The sequence below is a fragment of the Caretta caretta genome, chromosome 9 (genome assembly GCF_965140235.1).
Source record: "Caretta caretta isolate rCarCar2 chromosome 9, rCarCar1.hap1, whole genome shotgun sequence".
NCBI lineage: Eukaryota > Metazoa > Chordata > Testudines > Cheloniidae > Caretta > Caretta caretta.
This window is the reverse complement of record NC_134214.1, coordinates 62,564,483-62,581,683: the sequence shown is the minus strand read 5'-3', so window position 1 is coordinate 62,581,683 and position 17,201 is coordinate 62,564,483.

Here is a 17,201-nt window from a genome sequence, read left to right as displayed (position 1 = left end):
GATATTTACCAGGGTTAGAACTGAGTTTCTTGCCCTGATTATAACTCTGGGGTTTTTCTGTGCCACGTGGGAATGAAAATACCAGTCAAGATTTTCAAAAGTCACTTTGGGTGCCTCAGTTTTTAGAATTGACCAGCTTTAGAGTCCTTTTAAAGGGGCCTGATTTCCAGAGGTGGGTTTTGAGCACTTCCAAGCCCCTTTAAGCTGTCTTGAATTGGAGCCCCGCCCCCAATCACCCTGTTTCCAACACACTTGGGCCCAAATCAAACTTACCAGCAGTGTTTTGAAACTTGGTTATGTCTGTAGACAGTGCTTGCTGCACCCCATCTGCTCCAAGGCAGAGTAGATGTGTGCTGTTTAGGGTATCGTCTGTTGGCATGCCTGAACAATCAGACCGTGCTTTCTCCCAATTTGAAGCCAGCTGGGGTACTTAACTTCTGCTTCCGCTTGCACATGGCTCAGAAGGGAAAATGCAATGGAGGGGGATGAGGCAAACCTGGCGCTTTCTCAGTGGCTGTGTGAGCTGGGGTTGAGCAGGTCTCCTGCATCTTCTGATCCAGTATTGCGTCCCTGACTCAATAGATACATGACCGGGAAATTAGAGCTTGCAGAGGTGTGAACTGCCTCACCCATCCATGGGCCATTAACTCTGAAATAAAAAGAAAAGGAGTACTTGTGGCACCTTAGAGACTAACCAATTTATTTGAGCATAAGCTTTCGTGAGCAGCTCACGAAAGCTTATGCTCAAATAAATTGGTTAGTCTCTAAGGTGCCACAAGTACTCCTTTTCTTTTTGCGAATACAGACTAAGACGGCTGTTACTCTGAAACCTGTAACTCTGAAGTGATGACATTCAGCGTAAGCATCAGTGAACAATGTCAGTGCTGGTTACTTGAGCTGCAGGAACATCCAGCCACAATGGGGTTGTGGGTGCAGTCTGAGCAAAGCCCCCACCACTCCTATCCTACCCCTGTCCCACCACAGAAATTGGGTGAGGGCTGGAGCTTTTGGGGATCACACTCTTCACATGTTGTGGTCCAAATGTGAGTTGCATGCGATGGGACTTGAACAGGGGCAGATCCCCTTGGGCCCAGATTCTCCCAGGTATTTAGTATCAATGGAAGTTAGGCGCCTAAACATGTGTGAGGATCTGGGCCTTTCTCCAACTTTCACTTGGTAAGACCATTCTCTCTAGTGTTTAGAGCAGAAACGCAGGGCTCAGGACTCCTGGTTCTATTCCCAGCTCTGCCGCAGACGTGCGGTGTGACCTTGGGCAAGTCATTTTTTCTCTGTGCCTCAGTTTTCCCCATCTGTCAAATGGGGATAATAATACTTAACCTACCTCACAGGGGTGTTGTGAGGCTTCCTTCGATATTTGCAAAGTGCTTTGAGATCCTTGGATGAAAGGTGCTATGAAGTGAAAAGTATTATTATTTTATTTTTAATATTAAATAACTTATAACGAAGTGCGCGCGTGCCGTGGGCTTGTGTGGGCTGCAGGCGATGTGAAGGCTGCAATGATGGACGCTTAGTGCAAGTGGCATGTGACGCCATTCAAAACCCTCGCCTTTCCAGCTGTGCATCATACTGGCTTCCTGGGTCTGGTGCTTCCCAGACAGCTGAGAAGCTGCAATGGGACCGCCGCCCCCAGCAGCTCAGACCTGATTCCCCAGCCCTGCCCCACTAGCTGCCTCTGGCATCATCCGCCCTGAGAGAAGCACCTCACTGAGCTTGCCTTCAGCGGGGGGGTGCTTTGTGTAAATCTGGCCCCTCACTGTTCTCTGTCAAGGACCCTTTATGCCCTAGTTGTTGGCATCAGGGGAGGGGGCGGGTATGTAAATCAGCTCCCCAAATTCTTGGGTTTTGCTCTTATTTTTGGATCAAACCAAAACCGCTCTTCCACCACCTCCAATTGGGTTGTGTTCCCAGCCCCGCCTGGGAGATCCTCTTGGCCCTACTGGTGTGGCATTTAATGTGTGTTGTTACTAACTGGTGATCAGAGAGTTAATGGCACCAGTGAAACATGCTGGGAACGCAGATTTGGCTGGCTCTGTGTTGTCGCGATTCTGGTTGAGTTTTCTGTTCATGGTTAGTTCTTTCCCTGCGCGCTGTGGATTTGTTTTAGCCGATCTCTATCTCTGCATCCTTTCTGCTGCTGCTCCTTACCTTTCCCTGGGTCCATTATTTTAGTGATGTGTCATATGGAACACAAGCCCACCCTGCAAACGGTAAGTTCAGTAGTGGCTCTGAGCCAGATCCTAGCCCTACAGAAAGACTGATTGGAAGAGTAAAAGCCTGCAGTAGGTTTGCATGACCAAGCAATCGCTCCTTCCCCTGCCCTCAACCCTCTTTTGGGGCCTTGCTCTCCTACAGCCCAGAGAAGATGAAGTGGTTTGGATGGGATGGTTGTTGTGACCCTGTGTATTGAGTGATCTTATCCAGTTTGATTGTTGTACTGTTTTTTTGTTTTTTTGTTTTTAATTAATAAAATGGTATTTTAAACTTGGGAACGTTGTTTTATTTTTCCTTCCAATGGGATCTTAGCCCTCTTATATCCCCAGCTACTGGGATCTACTTCTACAGACATATTGGGACTCCATACTTAAGGGCACATCGATCACAGCTGCACTGCCTGAGTATCCTCCCAGCATGGACTAAGCTCCCGAAGTCCTGTCCTAGTATGCCATGGGCACATCCCAAACCCTGGGAAAGAGGCCCTGGGAGCTGGCTGCCCCTTTGATAGTTTCAAAGGATGTTGGAATACTGCTCCCTACCCCCCAGCCAGGATGCTGATGGCTTCATTTTCCATAGAGGGCAGGAATTTCATTTCCAAATGCCTTTCTGGCTTCATACCTTGATCCTGAGATGCACTGAACATCTGTTCGTTATTGTACAGTAGTTTTCTAGAGGCTCCCTCCAGGACTTTGCTGTAGGTGCTGAACATACACATGGCGAGCAAGTCCCTGCTCCAAAGGGCTTACAGGCTAACTAGGCAAGACAGGTGCAGGCTAGGAAGGGAAACTAAGGCACAGAGTAGGGAAGGTCACACAGTAGGTCAGCGGCAGAGCTCTCCTGAGTCCCAGGCCAGGACTCTACCAAGCGGCTCATGCTGCTTCTCCCAGTAACATCAGTGGAAGCTGAGGGCGCTCCACGCTGGGTCGGGCTTGGGCCTGCTGTTGCCGACAATAGGATATCAGCTCATTCAGAGGAGCCCCCAGGACTGAGCACCTGCAACTCCCCTGGATGTCCATGATAGTGCAGCCTGAGCAGAGACGTGGGGATTTGGCTGCTTCCCCTTTGGGGATGATCTAGGCCAAGCCCAACCTCCATCCCTTTACAGAGACCTACCCGCTGTCTGAACCCCCATCCCCCACATGACTGCCTATAATTCCCCCTCCTCTGCTCCCGCTGGGGTATTCTAGCGGTGATTGGGGTGGAGACTGGGCCTCCCCATCCTGTAGTGTCAGGAACCCCATTCGCTCCAGCTGCCTTTCCCTGTCTCCTCCCACCCCATCAGGCAGGCTGCGCCATGGCAGGGCAATCCAGCCTAACGCAGGACTTGCTGCTCTTCACGGCTGGGGACCGACTCTGGCAACGTCTTCATTCCTGCAGGAAGTCAAGGCGAAGTAGCATTCACAGCACCTTCCGGCTCTTTGCAGGGCTGAGAGACACTTGGCTGCTGGGGACTCTGGGACACCACTAGTCTCTGCTCTGAGGGTCTGTCGTCACCACAGGTACAGCCAGGGCTGGAGACCGGCTCGCGGCACGGTTGTCTGCTGTCCTGATTCCAACACTGCCCCGTCCTCTAGCAAGGCTGGAGTGTACAGGCTGGGCCTCCACCAAGATTTTGAAAAAGAGTCCCCCCACTGCTACTGCTGGGGCAGCTTCAGCAGTGCTCCGGCCAGTGGGCGTGGGGTAGGGGGCTAGGGGCCGTTTGCTCACCGTGCTGTCTGATCTTAGGCTCAGGGCCAGCTCTAGGATTTTTGCCGCCCCAAGCAAAAAAAATTTTGGCTGCCCCTGCTTTTTTTTCGTGCCCCCCCCCCGGCTCCGCCCTGACTCCGCCCCTTCCCCAATCCCTGGCCCCGCCTCCTCCCCCGGGCGTGCCGCATTCCCCCCCCCATTGCTTCCTGTGGCTCCCCCACCGCAACCCCCCGACCCGCCCTAGCTCGTCTCCGCTCCACCACCACCTCCTCCCCCGAGCGCGCCGCCGCTCGGCTTTTCCTCCCTCCCAGGCTTGCCGCGCCGAACAGTGGCAAGCCTGGGAGGGAGGAACAGGGCAGAAGCCGAGCGGCGGCGGCGCGCTCAGGGGAGCGGGCGGAGGCGGAGCGGAGGCGAGCTGAGGGCACGTTTCTAGGGGCGGCATTGCCGGCGCCGAAAGGCCGTCCCTAGAAATGTGCCGCCCCAAGCACCTGGTTGTTTTGCTGGTGCCGAGAGCCGGCCCTGCTTATGCAGAGCAGGCTTAGATGGTACGGTGGTACCTGGGAGGCACAGGGACTTTCCACCCTTCCAGCTATGGCTGGTGCTGAGCTGCCGGGAGCCACACCGGTAAACTTGCAGGGTGGGGGGGAAATCTAAGAGTAGGCAAGGCCAAAGTGTCCTTGAACTTCAGACAGGCCATCCTGCGGGGACATGGTTAATAGTTTTTGAAAGGGGGCAGGGGACGTCACTGACTGTCACAGAGATGGAGCCAGTTGTTTTCCACTGTCCTCTCCCATGAACCAAGCCAGATGGAGAGGAAATATGCAGCCTTAAAAATGATTAATAAGGCTAGTCCCACTCTCTGCAGATCTCTCTCCCTTCCTTCCAGCCGAGCCCTGAGTCCAGGGCATCTGTTTTCACTAGGCACGTCCCATCCCATATACCCTGGGGATGAAACCCAGTTTGGCAGAATTAGCTTAAAAGCTGAGATAGACCCGAACCCTCAAAGCGTGGATCTGAATGTAGTAAACTTTGAATTCGAGAGCCCATCTGTATTTAAATGTGGGTTAGGCCAACCTCCATCAAACCAGGCTTTGGCCTGTGCCTGTCGAGCACAGGCTAGACAAAGCATCAAAGGAGTGAAGGACTGGAACAGCCTTCCAAAGGAGGGCAAAAACCCTAACTGGCTTCAGGACTGTGTGTGATAAGTTTATGGAGGGGATGGTAGGACTAGACAGCCTACAATGGCATGTAGCCCATCTGCGACTGCCAGCAGCAAATATCTCCAACAGCTGGTGCTGGGACATGAGATGGGGAGGACTTTGTCTTACTATAGAGAATTTGTTCCCAGGGAGCTGCCTGGTGGGTCTTGCCCACATGCTCGGGGTCTAACTGATCACCATATTTGGAATTTTCCCTCGGGTCAGCTTGGCAGAGACCCAGGAGTGGGGGAGGGGTTCGCCTTCCTCTGTAGCATGGGGGCACGGGTCACTTGCAAGTTTGAACTAGAGTAAATGGTGGATTCTCTGTAACTTGAAGTCTTTAAACCATGATTTGAGGACTTCGGTAACTCAGCCAGATGTTAGGGGTCTATTTCAGGAGTGGGACATTCTGTGCCTGTGATGTGCAGGAGGTCAGATTAGATGCTCATGATGGTCCTTTCTGACAAAGTCTATGAGATTCTAAACAATTCAGTCCCACGTACTCTGGCTATGGGAGAGGAAATATAACCCCAGGCCTGCTCCTGCGGCTCTGTCTCAGCGCAGAAGGGACCAAACGGTCTGAATGTTGCAGAAGTTTTTGCCATAAATATCCTATGAAATGGGTGGGTTCTTTTAAACGCTTTTGATCTCTGTGCCCAACACTGTAATAATTAATGATCATTCTTTGCCCGTCTCTAAGGGCTTTTCATCAGTGAATCTCAAAGCACTTCACAGATTAAACAATAACTTCAGGATTCAGTAGTCCACTATGGGGGACTATGGCAGATCTTTAACCTCACATGCAGCACTGGCTACCGGGGATGCAATGTTATCCCTATTTTACGGAGAGGGAAGCCCAGGCAGGGGGAGCTCAAGCCACTTTCCCCAGGACCTAGAGGGAATCAGTGTCACAGCTGGGATTAGAACACGGGGCCTCCTTGTAGCCCACTAGACAACATTTCTGTGCAGCACTCTGGCCGCTCAGGTGCTGGGTTGGCTTCAGCATCCCACTCCCAGCCCCTTCCCCAGGAACCTGCCAGCTGAGTGCTTATGAGGCTGAAGTTGCGGGTAGCTGATGCTAGGGTGACTGGAAAGACCCCATCCCTGCAAGGGCAGAGCCAGCTGCCTTGGCACAAGTGGGTGGGAGGGGCCAGGTGAGGGAACTGAAGGCAGAGCACTTACTACTAGGCAAACTGTCCAACCTGAGACCCAACTGAAATGAGGCTAATGGGGGCAGGGCAGGCCTGGCTCCAGCTGCAAGAGGTTTACACCCAAAGTCTCAGTCATGGCCAGTGATTCGTGGGTGCATCAATTCCGGAGGGGGAAGGGAGGGTGACTTTCAGAAGTACCATGCAACCCCCATGCCCAGTGACTACAACTGGATCCAGGGTTTCTCCATGCCTTTTAAAATCCAGCTCAAGGTGGCTTGTAGCATTGCTCCCAAACCTCTGGCCACAGGTAACCGTGCTGGCTTTAAGGTGTGACTGATGGCGGTAGCAGCGGGGGAGGGTATGCGACCAGCGAGAAGTGTCTGGCAGATCCTCAGTGATTCTGGGAAAAGCTCCTCCGCCCCAGAGGATTGGGGGTGTTTGTGCTGGGCTGCTCGGTTAGGAATGTCTGTGCTTGTTTATACAGTGGAGCTCCTTTGTGTGTGTTTCATAGCAAGGGGTCCAGTGCCCATTGGGGACACTGCCATGGGCCTCCCTTGAAACCGCTTCAGCCTGGCAATGCGAGGAGCTGGGGCTGGGGTCAGGTCCGGACCCAGAAACAAACTAAATATTCAAGATTCCAAAGAAGTCCTTGAAAGCCCTTACAGATAAGAGAAAAGGGTCGTTCCAGCCGCCAGCCAAGTGTAGCACAGACACACGGCTATTGCTGTGGCTGCAGCCAGAAGCTTGGCAGGGGATGCAAAGTGGCAGGAGAGGCCTTGCTGTTGAGCTGGCTGGCTGGCTGTGTCAGATCCTTGCTCCAGCTGCCAGTGGTTGCAAAAGGCTGATACAGCAGCCCAGGACCAGCCAGGCACAAAGCCCCCACCGGCTATGTGTGTTGGAGCTAAAGGCAAAGGGAATTTTAAAAATCAGCTTTTACGGAGAGCTTGGGATTTGTTTCCCACTCGGCATCTATGAATTGCCCTCTTACGCTGCCAACCCACTGCCAGGTAGCCAGGGGGAATCACAGCACAACAGACTTGTTGAATCCTTGTGTTTTGTAAGCTCTCTAGCACCTCCACCCAAACTACATTGTACCTGCCTATGGCGTCTTAAATATCGGACCCTTTGGCCAATGGCTCCTATTTCTCTGTGGCTACATTTATTTGCAGGAATGTGTGTGCATGTGTATGTTTTAGGATTCCTACACAAAACTAGCGAAATAGAGCCATTTGTTGTGGGTGGGTGGTGTGGTTATTGGCCTGGGCTTGGGAGCACAGCATTCCCCGCCGGCGATGAACCCAGAAAAGCTAAGCGGAGAATGCCCAACAAAGCATGGTGGTGATGAATTTCACCTGTGAGCAACTCCTTGGCTTGTTCCTCAGCAGAGAGCCACTTCCTCTGATGTGCTGGCTATCCGAACGCGCTTGCCAAATAGATCTTGGCCTGTAGCTTGCCCATGAGCGAGTATTCAGTATTTCAAATCTGAGCTGCTTTGACTGGACACACAGCTCCCTCGATAAGTTTCTACTCCCTGACTGGCTGTAGGTACCCATTAGGATCAGGTTTCCACTGTGAATGCTCACAATTACACATTTGAAATTTGCTTTCTCTGACTATTCACCAAGAGCTGCTTAAAACGGGCTGTTTCCACAGGCCCTCTAGCCAGGAACCACATTTGCTTCAGGTGTTGAGGCCCCTCCCCATTGACTGGGTCTTGCCAGCTTAAGGTCTTGATCTAGCCCCAAGACACATCCAGCATCTGCAGAATGCACACTTTTGCTTAAACCCCCCCAGCTACATTTCCATGCAAACTAAAGCCAAGTGTAACCGATACAGCAATGTGGGCTGACAGCCTGAAACAAGAGCTCAGAGAAATACATACTTTCCTCTTTCAGCTTGGTTAGGGTGCTAATTCTTAAGCTTAGCAGTGACACTTTAAGCACCAGGTTTTCAAACACTTTAGGTGAACAGCAGTGCATTCAAAATGCACAGCTACCACAAGAGTGTGTGCAAAATGGGTAGTTGCAAAGGGTAAATGATCAAACCAAACACAGGGATAACTATAGTCCTAAAAATGCCCTGCATCATTTTTCCCTCTGAACGATGCTGACTCCAACAGTAACTTTGCTAACGGCAAGGTAAGTTTCTCTATGCTCTGGCTCTGTCTGCAGACTGCACTCTTGGGTAAGGTACAGATATCTCATCTCAATTATTATTTCCAAGGAAGAATCTGAACTCATCACCCTTCCCTCGAATAACCATCAATTTGTTTCCCTTTGGTGACCCCTGGTTTGTTCTAAGGCCATAACGCAACTCCTCCAGCCTCTTTCTTCAGCTCAGCTGCTCTGGCCCCAGAACTAGCGGGGGGGGAGGGGGGCGGTGCGTGTGTGCATGTGTGTCCGTGCATGCTGGCAGGACAGTCACTCCAGCGTGATGTCAGGCAGTGGGATGCAGTTTGGGGCAGTCGCTGAGCTGCTGGAGAGGCCAGTTCCAGTTGTCGAAGACAATGGTGACCCCTTCCTCAGAGATACCAGCAGGGAACCCAATTGGGTTGATCCAGTAGATCGCCTGAGTTGACTTCTCTCCCAGTGGGTAGAGTCCATGACCTCCTTTTTGGGGTCAGTTCCTCTGGAAACAGGTTCTTTGTGTCCAGCTTTGCTCCCTGTTGACATTATGGAACAGAATCGCTCTAGCTGGGACACAAGATCTGCTCCCACCCCAGGCAGACAGGGCCGCCGCAGGAATCACTGACTGTTAGCAGCCCGGGCCTAACAAATGCTGAATCTCCTGACATATCCCTGATCATGACTAGCTCCTTGGTGTGTCTCCTGGACCATCTTTCCCATCATGTACCTCAAAGCGCTTTACCATCTGTTCAGTGGGTGTGATTGGGACACCATTTGCAGTGTGCCAAAACTGAGAGAACTTTATTGGGCCTAGAAAATTTATGAACAATGTTGCATGCTCTGCACCAGCAGATGGCGCTCTTTACATTAACTAAGCTCTTTGGGTTAGGGATCGTCCTGTTCTGGCTGTGCAGTAGCAGGCACAATGCACACTCCTGGAGCAATGTAATAGAGCTATTAAATCAGAACACGCACCCACTCACAGCTCTGCCTGGGCTAGAGCTGGTTGGGAAAAGGGGAAATATATTTTGTGAAAAAAAAATTACAATCATTTTTTCTGTTTTGTTTGAAATTTTATTTCTTGTTTTTGAGGGAAAAAGTTTGAAATGAATGTTCCCCAACTTTCTCGTGCCTTTTAACTTTTCTCCCCCCTGCACTGGGATAAAGAGGCGTGTTTATTAAAATTTTTGAAAAAGTGACATTTGTTTTCCTTCCACCGAAACAAAATAATTTTTTTCCCTGAAAATTCTTCCTTTAGAAAGTCCAGGTTTTCTTTCTTTTTTTTTTTTTACCAAAATGAAGGAAACTTTTATGAAAATGTTCACTTTGATCCAAAAAGCATTTGCTGTCAAAAAAAAAAAAAGAAAAAAAAAGTTCAGAGGGAAAATTTCTTTTATACATAACTCCCATCCCATTGTGTACTTCAGTTGATCTATGAAGGAAATAGCCCGACTTGATTATGTAAAGAGTTGTCACTTTGGATGGGCTAGCACCAGCAGGAGAGTGAATTTGTGTGGGGGGGTGGAGGGTGAGAAAACCTGGATTTGTGCTGGAAATGGCCTACCTGTTGATCACTTTAGATAAGCTATTACCAGCAGGACAGTGGGGTGGGAGGAGGTATTGTTTCATATTCTCTGTGTGTATATAAAGTCTGCTGCAATTTCCACGGTAAACATCTGATGAAGTGAGCTGTAGCTCACGAAAGCTCATGCTCAAATAAATTGGTTAGTCTCTAAGGTGCCACAAGTACTCCTTTTCTTTTTGCGAATACAGACTAACACGGCTGTTCCTCTGAAACCTTTCAGTTATCACCGTGGCATCTGAGTTCGCCCACCGGTGGAGGTGTCATACCAAAAAGCACAGGGCTCTGGTCACAACTCTCTGTGAAGCAAAACCTTCTGCAGTGGCCACCTAGCCAGAGGAGGAAGAGCTAGGCAGTATAAGGAGCTCAGCTGCGGGGAGGAGTTAGGAGGAGTTTCCTCTTCCGGGGAAGGGCCTGAAGAAAGGTTCAGGAATTGGGATTGGTGGTGGCGGGGTTAACTCCTGTGGCGGGGAGGGTCCTAGGAGAGGAGCCCCAAGCTGGTCTGTGTAGAAGACCCATTCATCCAAGGTAAGCATAAAAAGCAGCTGATCTTCTTTACAGAACCACAGAGCTGAAACAATAGGAGCATCACCAAGCACAGGTAGATCGCAAGGTTTGAGTAGAAATTGAACTAAGTAGCTCAAGGGGTTTTCCTGGGGACTGACATGGAGGCTGGGGCATCATGTGAAAGAAGCAGAAGAAAGCCAAGGCCACAGCCACAGAAACACTGGTAGCACTGTCTCAGGGTCCCACTAAAGAGAGTTTTGGGGCAGAGTGTTGGCTGGAAATAAGCTTGGAGCTGTGAGTCGTATGGTAATTCTTTTTGTTTCCTTGAACAGCGCACTTTATATGTTCTTTGTAAATAAACAAGATGGTGTCAAAGAAATACTTGATTCCATCACCAGCTTCTCCTCTCAACCACAGGACCTTGAAAATCAGCTAACTGCTTGGGTCAAAAAAGGTAAGGCTTTGTGTGCTGGAAGCTGGTCAGATGGCAGCAGCTCAGGACATGTCAGAACTGCCCCTAGAGGACTGCTGGCCTGCAAGAGAACTGGCTTGAGCAGTGGCGGCCCCCCAGGCCATTTTCTCCCCAAGGTCATAGGGGTTTTTGCTTCCAGAGCAGCATTTTCTTTGTCAGACGCACTAGCCCCTTCCCTGCCCCCACCCTTTAATAGCATTTCCAGCCTCTTTGCCTCTTCTTTTGCTTTCTTACCCTGATGAAACTTAACACTATGTACATGGTTGTCAGGACAACTGGTAAACAGCGTGCTGGATGGACTGGGAGGAGACAGGGCTCTGACGAGAGGCTTGTGTTCTCCATGGGAACCAATATTAGATAATGGGCTCTTCAGTCTAACAGACAAAGGTATAATAAGATCCAATGGTTGGAACTTGAAGCTAGACACATTGAGATTGAAATGAGGTGTACACTTTTAACAGCAAGAGGAACTGATCATAGGAAAATTTACAAAGGGTTGTGGTGGATTCTCCAGCGCTGAAAATGTAAAAGTCCAGATCTGATCTTCAAACAGGAGTTTACTCCTGAGGACATTCTGCACCAAAAAATTAAAAATTCTTCACACAATATTTTAAAATTCTGCAAATTTAATTTGTCAGATAAATGTGGAGGCTCCAGCATGGCATTGGGGAGCAGAGGGCACTGGCTGCACAGAGGTGGGGGATCACTGTGCAGCTCCCCCCATCCCGGACACGATGCTGCACCCAACCCAGACACAGCGCAAGGACCGGGTCTGCCCCAGAAATACCCCAGGGCCCTGCCCCTCCGTGGCAGGTGCATCAGGTGTGGGCAGGCTGGCTCAGCAAGGCAGGATCAGAGTGTGGAGGGCCTTAGTGTGAGTTGAGAGGGTTCTGTGTGGGGCAATCTGGGTGTGGCAACTCAGTGGGGGATCCGGGTATGGGGGGGGGTTCTGGATAGATATAGATCCGGATATGGGGGGGGATAGAGCTTGGCAGGGAGGTCCGGATGGGAGGTCCAGATGCTGGGGAAGTGGGGCTCAGTGGGCTGGGGATCCAGGTGCAGCTGATTGGGGCTCAGTGGGGATCTGGGTGTGGGTGGCTCATCGGGGTGGTCCAGGCATGGGCTCATTGGGGTGGTCCAGGTGCAGGGGGGTGAGGATTGGTGGGTGTGTCTGGGTATGAGGGGGTCTGGATGCATGGGGGTTGGGTGGATGTACAAGGATCCCTCGCCCTCCAGCTGAGGAACGATGGGTGCAGGAACTGCAAGTGGGCTCAGGGGGAGTTTGCAGGGCTTCCTGCAGCTGGGGGAGAAATCGGGGCAGGGGGGTGGGTCTGACCCAGCCCCGGATGCCGGGCAGGGGAAGAGGAAGTCCCATCCTGCTCAGCCAGGACTAGCAGCTGAGCCCAGTGCAGGGTAGGGAGTTGGGTCTTCCCCAGTCCCACCCCCTGCCCCACAGTGATTTACCTCTCTGACGGCTGCCCTGGGCACCCGAAACACACTGCTGGGAAGGGTCGCATGACCGCTCTTGTCTTGTGGCTTCCCCTTGCTTCCCTGTCAGAAAGCCATGATAAAGAGAATGCACTACAGTACTTGGATGAGGTGAATTGAAAAACACTATTTCTTTTATCATTTTTACAGTGCAAACATTTCTAAAAAAAAAGAATATAAAGTGAGAACTGCACACTTTGTATGCTGTGTTGTAATTGAAATCAATATATTTGAAAACGTAGAAAAACATCCAAAAATAGTTAATACATTTTGATTGGTATTCTATTCTTTAACAGTGTGATCAAGCTGAGATTAATCAAAATTAATTTTTTTGAGTGAATTGTGCCAATTAACTGTGATTAATCAACAGCCCTAATTCATGCTATAATAAACTGAGGAATAATGAAGATCAGAAGGCTAAGGGTGACTTGATCTTCCTGGAGGATTTAGAACAGGGATTCCTGCTGGGAAGGTGAGATACATGACCCTTTTCAGACCCCACTAAGCTCCTTCCAGCTGGCTGCTGAGAGCTCTCCATCCGCTTTCTTTGGGATGCTGGCTCAGCCAGCACTTCAGCCCCTCAGTTCACCAACGTATTCCAGACCTGCTTTGTACCTTGGACGTTGGCAGCTGCTCTGAAAAGAGAAAATACAACCCATTGCGTAGCAGAGGCAGCCACCCCATGCTCTGCTTCATCATTCAGAGACAGGCTGCCGCCCAGGCCCAGAGCTGGAGTGAAGTAGCTACCCTCTTGGTCAGTGCACATTGTGTGTCCTCCTCAGTACCTGCTCCATAGAGGATATGGTCCTGTGACAACTCTCAATGTGAGAGGAAGGAAGGGCCAATGGTTAGGGCAGTAGCCTAGCAGTTGGGAGACCTGGGTTTAAGTCCTTGATCTGTACAGACTTCCCTTGTGACCGTGGACAAGTCACTAAGCTTCTCTGTGCCTCAGTTGGGAATAGCACTGTCCTACTTCACAGGGGGTGGTGAAGCTAAATGCAGTAAAGGTTGAGAGGGGATTGGATGTTACGGCGGGTGCGGTGGCGGACGTAAATACCTAAGATGCTGAGTCTCTTTAGCTCAAGCAGTGGAGACTCATGGTCTCAGCTTTGGAAGTTCCTGCTTCAGGCCCTGGTGTGTCAACCAAGATGGTGCCTCTCACAAAGTCCCTAGCAGCAGAGTGGTTTAAGGCAGTGAGCAGTAGAGGTGAAGGGAGCAAGGTTGTCCACTTACTCATTAGCACTGGAGTCCTGTAGGGAGGGACAGTCCCTGGCCATTGAAGGCCTGAGGGACGATGACATTTCTTTGGATTGCTGATGTTGTAATGCTCCTGGAGAGAAGACACAGGACTTGGCTGCAATGAATAGGGGTGGTGGTTCTTAATTCTGGCAACTGGAGATACAGACCCCTGTCACCCCAGCTCCATGACTGCCCTTTCTCATAACAGCTATATTCCACCAGAGCAAATAAACCCCAGGCTAGTAAGGGACGCTCATGAATGCAGGAGACAGAAGTTTCATGAGAAATGGAGCTAGACTGTGGAACTCTCTGCCACAAGGAAGAAGAATGATCATGGACCTCTTCATGTTAAGAACTAAATACAGACCATATGTCTGTGACTTTCCCTCAATTTCTTCTCACACATCCTCACAGATATAAACACACTCATTCACATGCACAAACACACACAGATATGCAGTGCACCCACCCACTCACACACAGGTAAGTAACATAACCGCCAAGTCACATACACACATGCAATCCATACATGCTAGCAAAAAAGAATCCTATCAAGTGATTTCTCTGACAAGATGGGAAGGAAGAAAGACACAGAGAAAGATGATTATGGTTATTGTTAAATGCTTGGGAAGTACTCATGATACTACAATGCTGGGAATAGATCAGATTTGATAGGAATTGTTACCAGATGTGCCCGTTACTTTGGGGTATGTTCATTTATTAGGGTTACTTTTCTGTGGGGGGGTTCTGTAATTCTATCAATGTACTGCTTGTGTCACTTGTATTTTCATAGGGAGCTCCATTTCTCCCTTCTGCAAATCCTCTCCCAATGGAGCTATTCTGCAGGACCTAGGTTCCCCAGGGCTGGGTTCCTCCAGCCCCAGAACCGGATGAACACACACACACACACACACATTAACAGAGCAAATCTGAGTGGACCGGATCAATCAGCACTTTCAAGCTGACCCCTTATATGCCCCTGAGCTCAATAGGCTGGGCCAGGCAGCACTTTCAAGCTGCCACCCGTATGTGCCACAGGTACAGCACCAGAACAGAGTAAGCCTGAGCAGGCTGGGTCGAAGAGCACTTCCAGGCTGCCACCCTTATGAGCCCCTGGACTCAGTGGACAGGGTCGAGCAGCACTTCCAAGCTGCCACCCTCATATGTCCCAGGTTCAGCACGTCCCTATCCCCACTTTCATGTCACAATTGTTATGGTAGTAACCCACTTGATGAGCAAACCACACAGGAGTTTTGGGCACTACAGGGATCTTTAGCTTAGGTAAAAGAAGCGTTGCTGCAGAGTAAATGGGGAAGCTAAAAACACAAGAGAGTAAAGTTCAGAGAGAGAGAGACAGAGAAGCAACCAGCTTAACCATAAAAGTTATTTATTGAATAATAGTGATAACTACACAAGGAGAGCCTGAACCAACATAACAGTTACCTTATTAAAGGTTAATACCTGAGGTAGAAAGGTAAACAGAGAGAGAGAGGGAAGGATCTCATCGCTCCATGAAGCTTGAACTGGTCGGGGTTTCCAGGTGATGGTGGTAGCTCAGGGCCCTGAGTGCTGGAGACAGGCAGAGCCCCCAGCACACTCAGTTAGGAGCAGATGAAATTCCAGTGAAACTTAGACGGAGTTTGGGTCCATGCATCAGAACACTTACTTGAACATAGGTAGGGGTTTTGTAGGGAAACAACAATGGTTCAAGGGAGAACACTAGATTTGTTTATCGGTAAACTGATGACTCAAGGGTTTTCTTTAGGCTAGACAATAGGAGCTGACCACTCTTGGCTATGGATGAGTTCCTTCCAGGGAGCTCACAATGCAATTAGGCTGCTTCAGTATTTTGGATATCAATCAATGATTCATTACTAGAATTGGTCTGATAGCTGCTGAGCTGGGTGTGTGCAGGCATAGGTTCATTAACATCTGGAGCAGAGATTCCCCCATCATGCAGTGCTTCCCTGCTTTTCTGGTCCCAGAGTTCCATGTGGTTCTTGCCTTGGAATCTCTGTTCTCCATTCTGTATGCTAATGGAGATGCCTCCCTCTCCCATCTTTGATGCAGATGAGGCTAGGGGAGTTGTCTTTAATCTTGCCTCTCCCCCCCCCGGTCAGGAGCGGTCTAGGCGTGTCTCCCACTGCCCTTCACTGCTCTCTGCAAGTCTTTTCTCCGATCGGTTTTGGCTCAAGCAGAGGCTGGTGGTGGGGTGTCTTTCATGAGTCAGACAGGGTGGATACTGCGCCCTGGTTCCCCAAGAACACAGAGCTGACTGGTATCAGAATATTCAAGCAAGATTCATTGCAGCCTGCATCCAGCTGTAACAGGGACACATCACCTTAAGAACTGCCTGCCCCAAGGCAACAATAAACAAAGATTTCTCTCTTAATGAGCAGCTGGCTGGATGGCAAAGGGTGACATCAGATTCATTCATAACATTTGCCTTTTCTTTTTTAATCTCTGGTGCATATTTCCCTGTGGTTCCACCCTAATCACTTGGATACTGGGGCAGTACATCCTCACATGACACTTAGTTGGTTTGCATAATTCAGAGCTAGTGTCACATCTTCCCATGAGGCAAAGGCAAGAAACTTTTATTATAATTGATCATCTTTATTACGGTTGTGCTTAAGGGCCAACCAAGAATGGGGGCCCCATTGTGCATGGTGCTGTACAAACACCAAGTAGTAGGTGGTAGTGCTCCAAAGGGCTTGCAATTTAAGTGGACCAGTGTGATGGGATGTCCATCCCACACAGGCCTGGAAGGAGAGGTGGCCAGGTAGGCCTATTAACTGCTCAGGTTGCACCTGAAGGAGAAGCCAGGGAGGGCTGTAACTTAACTGTTGAGGAGGAACAGGTGGGGCCTTTATAAGCCAGGAAGCTGGCACCAGAGAGGGGGCAGCAGTCACTCACTGGGAAGGGTTTGGAGCTGGTACTCCCAGAGCCAGGAGGGGAACCAGGAGTTGTAGGAAGCAGTCCTGGGAAGGAGCAGTGAGGGCTGGGAGAAGAAAGCCCAGAATGGCTGAGTTGAGAGTCCCTGGAACCTGGAGTCATGGGCAGGCCCGGGTTCCCCTACTGGCCACTGGGGAAGTGGCACCATCAGGGCAGTGCTGGAGAAGATGGTCTAAGCCAGTTTGTACAGAAGGATTTTGGGTAACCCCCAGGAGAGGAAACCATGTACTAACCCGGCCAGAGGGGGCTGAGTCATAAAGGTAAGATGGCAAGAGGAAGAGCTGCGGAGTGAAACTGAGATGGAGATTGTGAGGGAGGGGGATAGGGAGGGTTTCTCTCTTGATTTGAAATGGAGTGGATGGAGTGGCAGCAAGGATTTTAGTCTCGGCCAAGGGCAACAAAGGGTTAATCCATTCCTGCTGCACTAAGAGCAGGCTGGAGATGGCTGACATGACTAAATGGGGTGTGCATCAGAAGCTGTGTGGTGCAGGGCGCTCCTTAGCCAGGTGGCACCTGTGCCCTCGTGCTGTTCTTGCCGGACTGACTCTGGCATGCTTGCTC